General features: G+C 39.0%; 1 non-coding gene across 1 annotated transcript; it reads left to right on the top strand.

Annotated features, from left to right (window-relative positions):
- Positions 1-6,585: 6,585 nt before the first annotated feature.
- Positions 6,586-6,749, top strand: LOC132225449 (U1 spliceosomal RNA). The gene has a single exon (XR_009450947.1). It is a non-coding gene; the product is annotated as a U1 spliceosomal RNA (small nuclear RNA).
- Positions 6,750-7,330: the final 581 nt, after the last annotated feature.

The raw sequence follows: 7,330 nt of genomic DNA, 5'->3' as shown, positions 1-7,330 counted from the left end.
CTCCTAATTTTCATTTTTCTCAATCAGCTGCTGGAGGCACTTATTTTTATCTCCTTGATTAGATGCTGTAGTGACTGATTACTAGATTTAATAGTTCTTTTTAAAAAATGTTTTTATTGATTTCAGAGAGAGGAAGGGAGAGGGAGAGAAAGAAAAAACAGCAATGATGAGAGAGAATCATCAGTCGGCCACCTCTGCATGCCCCTGACTAGGCATGTGCCTTGATCGGGAATTGAATCATGACCTCCTGATTCATGGGTCAACACCCAACCATTGAGCCACACTAGCTGGGCTAATAGTTCTTTTTAATAGAACATTGTCATTTGCTTTTCTGTGATTACCTTAAAATACCACATATCACCCAATATTTTTCTTTCTTTTTTTCTGTCCCCAAATGGTTAGTTCCTTATTTATATCCAGCTTTTCCTCTATATATTCTAGCTCCAACCTCCAAGCCCCCAATTTCTGCCCAAGCCATTCAGGTTGCTAATGTAATCTCATATTCAGCATTCCCTCACCATTTATATAGACTTATGTTAAATCCATCTTGGGCCATAAAACCTTTCACTAACTTACAGGAAACTATGATAAGATACCTAAATGCAACTCATAAGCTTTACTACTCCTTAATATCTTTTTAATTTAAAAATTGTTAAAAGAAAGAGATGATGTTATTTCTTCCTGATACTGAGATTTTTTTTGTTCTATTCACAGTAATAATCATTCACTTTTTTATGCTTTTACTGAGTTCTATAAAGTTCTGTAAAGTAGATAGGATTACTATAATTTTGTTTTTCAGAAGAAGAAAATGCAGGTCTTAAGGAGTATAAAATGAAGTTATTTTACTTACTAATACTGCAATCTTCCCACCAGACCATATCAATAATTAAAATAATTTTATAATGATAATTTTATTTGAATCATTAAAATTATTATTTCATATTTCCTGAGACTAGGCACTATACGTGATACTAGAGGTTTTTTTTTTATAACATATTGTTATAGTTTTTAATTGTTAAAAATAATTTCGTTAAAAATATCCTCACCTAAATAATGTTAAACTTTCACACGATGATGGCATTTCTTTCTAATTATAAAAATTATATCCTGTATAAATTTTATCCTTATTAATAATTTAATATTCCATGACCATGAAGTCTCCAGTTAAAATATCTAATTCAAATATCTAATGTGTGCCACATTTCTGAATTGAAGTCTTTTACCAATATCCTATCTAATAATAGACAAACATGGTAATTGATCATACTTTCACTATGCCTCCCATTGGCTAATCAGCGCAATATGGAAATTAACCGCCAACAAAGATGGCAGCTAATTTGCATACTGCAGGCAGGGCGGGGCAGCGCCATCCCGCCTGCCCCACTGCCATCTGGGCCTGCTATTTGTGACCTGGGGTGGTGGGGTGGGACAGTGCCATCCCACCTGCCCTGCCACCATCCGGGCCTGCTATCTGCGACCTGGGGTGGCAGGCGTCCATGTGCCACCTGACCCGGGGCGGCTGGGCGGGGCAGCAGCAATCAGCCAGCCTGCCCGGCCTCCATTTGTGACCCGACCCGGGGCAGCCAGGCAGTGCAGCAACGATCAGCCAGCCCGCCCGGCCTCCAACCCAGGGCGACCCAACCCAGGGCGGCACCTCAACCCCCAGATTGGCCCTGCCATGTGCGTGATCTGGGGAGGCAAGGCAGGCACCAAGGGATCAGGCCTGCCATCTGCCACCCGGGGAGCGGGCCTAAGCCAGCTGGTGGTTATCTCCCGAGGGGTCCCAGACAAGTGGGGCTGAGGGAACCCCCCAATCCCCCCTCCCCCGCCAGTGCAAAAATTTTTGTGCACCGGGCCTCTAGTTTGTATAATATCATTTTACAGAAAATGCAAACCTAAAGCACATTTAGCAGCTACAATGAAAACATTTACATGGTCTGTAATATAATATAAATACATTTTTTATAATGACTTACAGGGTTGAAGACTCATTTATAGATTGTTCTGCTTTCAATTGACAAATTTGATTCTTATAGCAATGCTGACTGGTGAATAAGCAATTATTATCAACGTTTAATACAAAGTGACTGTGCTTCTGAAAGGTTAAGAAAGTTGCTGAGTATTACAGAGCAGGCATGACAATATAAAAAATGAAAACCAAATTTCTGTCATTAGGCCAGGGTGGCGGGTGTCACATAACTAACTTTGAAATGCTGGAAGGGATTTCTGTGTTAATTCCATATCTCTAGCTTTATAGATGAGTAATGTAGATCCAGATGTGATAGACATCTTGCCCTTTTCCTCTCTCAGTCTCTCCATATATTAAAATAAGTCATTTGGAAGCTTGTTCCCACCTGCCACCCCCGCATATTATTCCTTAATGTTCATCATGTTTTTTTTTTTAAAAAGTGTTTTTTTCATATTTTTAACTCAATAGTGTTAAATCTTATTTTGCTTATTTTTCCCTTTCCAATTTCCTTCTCTGTAGTCATCATTGTCTTTCTCTTCTCCTTCTTCCCCTTGTACTATATGTCATAATATTCTTTTTATTGGAGTCCAGTTAATTGGTTACTACATGAACCATAAACTGTACATCCATTTCTGTTATTAAATCTGCCAAGTATGAATTGTTTCTTGAACTTTTTAAACTAATCTTAATTTGTTAAGAGAAAAAAAATGAGTATTTTTCAAAGATATTTTTAATGATTTCAGAGAGAGTGGGAGAGGGAGAGAGATAGAAACATCAATGATGAGAGAGAATCATTGATCAGCTGCCTCCTGCATGCCCCACACTGGGGACTGAGCCCACAATCTGGGCATGTGCCCTACCAGAATCAAACCGTAACCACCTGGTTCATAGGTCAATGCTCAACCACTGAGACAAGCAGGCTGGGCATATGAGTATTTTTCAAAAAGAAAAGTGACAACTGAAAATTTTGCTTTAATAAACACAAGTTTTCATCAAAGTATAGCAAGCATACAAGCAAGTACATCGGTCATAAATTAGAGATGGATTAATTTTCACAAAATAAAAACACTCATGTGAGTAGCATGCAGGGGAAGAAATTTAACATCATTAGAAATGATGGAATTTTAATTTGGATTATATTGAATCTGTGACTCAGTGTGGAAAGATTAAAAATATTGAATCTTCTAATCCATAAAAGTATTATACCATTCCAATTGTTGGCGTCTCCATTAATATTTCTCAACAATTCCCCAGTTTGCTGTGTACAGATGTTTCACATCTTTTATTAAACCTACTAGAGGACCGGTGCACAAAATTCGCGCACTGGGGGGAGGGGGGGTGTCCCTCAGCCCAGCCTGCACCCTCTCCATCTGGAACCCCTCAGGGGATGTCCGACTGCTGGTTTATGCCCGATGCCTGTGGGCATCCCTCTCACAGTTCCTTGCCGGCCTGATCACCCCTAGCAACCTCTGCCTCGGCCCCCACCACCATGGCTTTGTCCAGAAGGAAGTAGGACATCCGGAAGATGGCCGGTTGACCTGGTCTAATTAACATATTACCCTTTTATTAGTATAGATAGATTACATAGGATAGGATTGTTTAGATGGGGGGGGCGGGGAGCCTTTTACAGCAGATGCTCTTGGCAGACAAAAGCACATAATCCTTATATCTGGACTGATAGCCAGCCATATGCCCTATACTGCCAAAGTGGTCATTAAGATATTGAACCACTTTCTTACACCTTACACTAAATAGCTGTTGCCCTTAAAACCCCTCCTCAGCCCCCACCTTAGGTTCTGCCTTTGCAGTTCCCCCAGATTAGGTTCTGATTGGTTAGTTTCTATGCTAGTCAGCATCTCTGGGCCTATCTCTGGGCCTGATCAAAGAGGTGGAGCTGATTAGCAGCCCCCGCAGAGGCCTGAAGAGAAACAGAGGCACGGCTGCTGGGGAAGCCCAGAGAAAAAGAGAGAGGCAACAGCTGATCAACAGCTGCCACAGAGGCTGCGGATCAGGCCCTGCCTCTCTCTCTGCAGGTCTCTCTCTGGGCCTGATCTGCAGCTCCCTCAGCAGTCAATGCTGGGTTGCTATGCCAGCACCAGCTGCAGTCAGTGTTAGGTGACCATAGCAGCCCAGCACTGACTTCCAGTGTTTAGTCGAGCCTTCAGTCCTTACGGACCCTGGCTCTTTATATGTATAGACTAGAGGCCTGGTTCATGAAATTTGTGCACTAGGGAGGGGGGTTCCTCAGCCCGGCCTGTGCCCTCTTGCAGTCCGGGAGCCCTTGGGGGATGTCTGACTGACATCTTAGTGCTGCCACGGAGGCGGGAGAGGCTCCTGCCACCGCCGTGGCACTCGCCAGCCATGGGCTCAGCTTCTGGCTGAGCGGTGCTCCCCCTGTGGGGGCACACTGACCACCAGGGGAAGCTCCTGCATTGAGTGTCTGCCCCCTGGTGCTCAGTGTGCATCATACTGACAGGTTGTTCTACCATTTGGTCTATTTGCATATTAGTCTTTTATTATATAGGATACTTTTGAGTTTGATGCCTCTGTAAATGGTATCTTTATAATGATGTAATTTTTTGATTACTTGTTTGTGGTATCTTGAATTATGTTTGATTTTCTTCTTGAGCTTTCATCCAGTAAGTTTTTTCCCCATTTGGTTATAAAAGAGATTAACCTTCGATTTTCCTTTCCTATAAATTCTTATCGACTTGCTATAAATTGCAAATGAGTCTAATTAAACTTTTTTGTAAAATTTTTACTCTTTCTATTTTCTGGAAGAGGTTGTACAAGATCACATTTTCTATTTTTATTTTTTAAGTTTGTTTTTCTTGGAATTTTGTATTGTCAGCTCATGTCAAATTTACTGGATACAACTGCTTATAGCTTATGGCTATGTCTTTTGAATCTGTAGTGATGACCTCTGTTATATTCCTAATGAGGATTGTGTGTACCTTCTTTTTTTTCCTGTATCAGCTTTGCTAGGTGTTTATCAATTTCATTTAAACTTAAAAACAACTCTTCAGTTTTGTTAATAGTCTCTATTTTTAAAATTTTATTAAATTTTGATCTTAATTTTATTTACTTCACTTTACATTACCATTTTAAAAAAATCTTATAAGGAATAATCAGATTCTGAATTTTACAGCATTTTCTTTTTTTCCACATTTTTAATGTGAAAAATTATCTTTAGATGCATGTTTTGGTGCATCTGATACGTTTGAAAGGTTTATTGAAGTCTAATTGATATACGATAAACTGTTCAACTAAAAAAATCTACAATGTGATATGACTTGAACATATGTCTATATTAATGAAACAAGTTAATGAACACAGTTACCTGCAAAAATCTCCATGTAGAGTTATATACTCAGCCTGGCTCTCTCCATGCCACCAAATTGGGTCTCATTACTTGGGCTTGTACTCTTTCTGAAATCCTGTTTTGTTTTCCTTGGGTCTTTAGAGACTTTGAGTAATATCTTTAATATCTTCTATTTTTTCTATTTTTTAGTAGGATGATTACACTAAAATGTCTGGTCTGCCATTACTGGAAGCAGACATCTCTACAAATACTATTTTTTGTGAAATATGTATTAGTTTGTAATAGTTTTGTTTCTTTGGGGCAATTATTCCAAACTAGATAGTAACAAGATAAATAAATTATTTAAGGCAAATGTTCTTCTTGATAATTCAATCCTTTGTGTCATCATCTGCCTAATCTACTTTCATTTAAAAATTTCATTGAGCCCTAGCTGGTTTGGCTCAGTGGATAGAGCGTCGGCTTGCAGACTGAAGGGTCCCATGTTCAATTCTGTTCAAGGGCACATGCCAGGGTTGCAGGCTTGAGGGGCATGTGGGAAGCTGCTGATAAATGATTCTCTCTCATCATTGATGTTTCTATCTCTCTCTCCTTCTCTCTTTCTCTCTGAAATCAATAAAAATATATATTTAATAAAATTTAATTTAATCCATAAATGCTTCTCCAATTCCCAACATGTGCCAAGTGTGGTCCATCTATTACAGGTGTATTGTTGGGTCACTGCCTAATGTGGAAACAGTAAAGTAAATAAGGAAATATATTAGAGAAGATAAGGGCTAAAATACAGGTATGTATCTGAGGAAAAAATATTGAAGAATTAACAGAAGCAATTCTGACAGAAAAATTACCAAGTGAAGACCCATGGAACTCAATAGAGTATTGGCAGCTATTTTTCCTCTTGAGTGATCTACAGGTTCAGGTAGTTTACTTAGAGACAGAACAAGGAGCAGAACTTCCAACAAACTGACCAGATCACAGAGAAAACAGATTTCAGGATTTGCTAATCAGCGTCTATGTGGGGTATAGAGCAGGAGAAGAGGCTGTGAATTCTGCTGGGTTTGAGTGAGACACTGAGGGCTATGGTTTGGAAGCAACAGTAAACCTGAAACTAACCAGCTCTTAACAGGCTCAACTTGGAATTATTTGAATATGTTTGGAAATGATAGTGCCATTAGTTGCTCAGGCTGAATAAAAATAAAGTTAAATCATCTTACAATTTTCTTATATAGTTGCTCGCATACAGTTGAAAATGGCCAGGATAAGTAGGGGAAAAGAACATGTGATCAAAATTCAAATGATTCTTACCTGGCAGGGGAGATAGCATGATCGTGAAGGTGGTTTTCCCAGGGTGAGGTTTATCCATTGCACTCCAGCTAAGCTGACCCCTGCGATTTCCCCAAATGTGGGAAACTTGACTGCATAATTTGTGGTAATGGGGGACTGCGTTCGCACTGACCCCTGGTTAAAAAAAAATTTCAAATGAAACAGCGGATAATGGGAGTAGAACCACAAGTTAACAAGATAAAGGACCTCTTAGATATGCATTAAAAATGTCTGATATGTTCAAATACATAGAAGACAAAATTAAGAATTTTAGAAGAAAAATAAAATTACCAAAATATCAGGTGTTGTTTTATGTATTTTGAGGTTCTGTAGTTAGGTGCCTAAACATTTAGGATTATTATCTTCCTGACAAATGTATGTGCTAATCATATGAAATGCTCCTCTATATCTACCAGTTATATTCTGTTTCTTGAAGTCTATTTTGGCATTGATGTACCCAATAAAGCTTTCTTCTGCTTAATTTTACATGGTATATTATTTTTTATAGTATTACTTTCATGCTGACAGTGTCTTACAATTTAAATTACTTTACATATAAACTAACATAATTGGGTCCCACATGTCCACACATTCTTTAACATCTTTTCCTTTATGTGATGAGTTTATGGCTCATCCCAGGATTCTGGGCCAAGTTTAGTGAACTTCGTACCAACGCAGTGCAACAATTGATGCTACATAAATTCCTGGGTTGAAATTCC

The sequence above is a fragment of the Myotis daubentonii genome, chromosome X (genome assembly GCF_963259705.1).
Source record: "Myotis daubentonii chromosome X, mMyoDau2.1, whole genome shotgun sequence".
In the NCBI taxonomy this organism is placed as follows: Eukaryota; Metazoa; Chordata; class Mammalia; order Chiroptera; family Vespertilionidae; genus Myotis; species Myotis daubentonii.
This window is presented reverse-complemented; position numbering and strand designations above follow the sequence as displayed.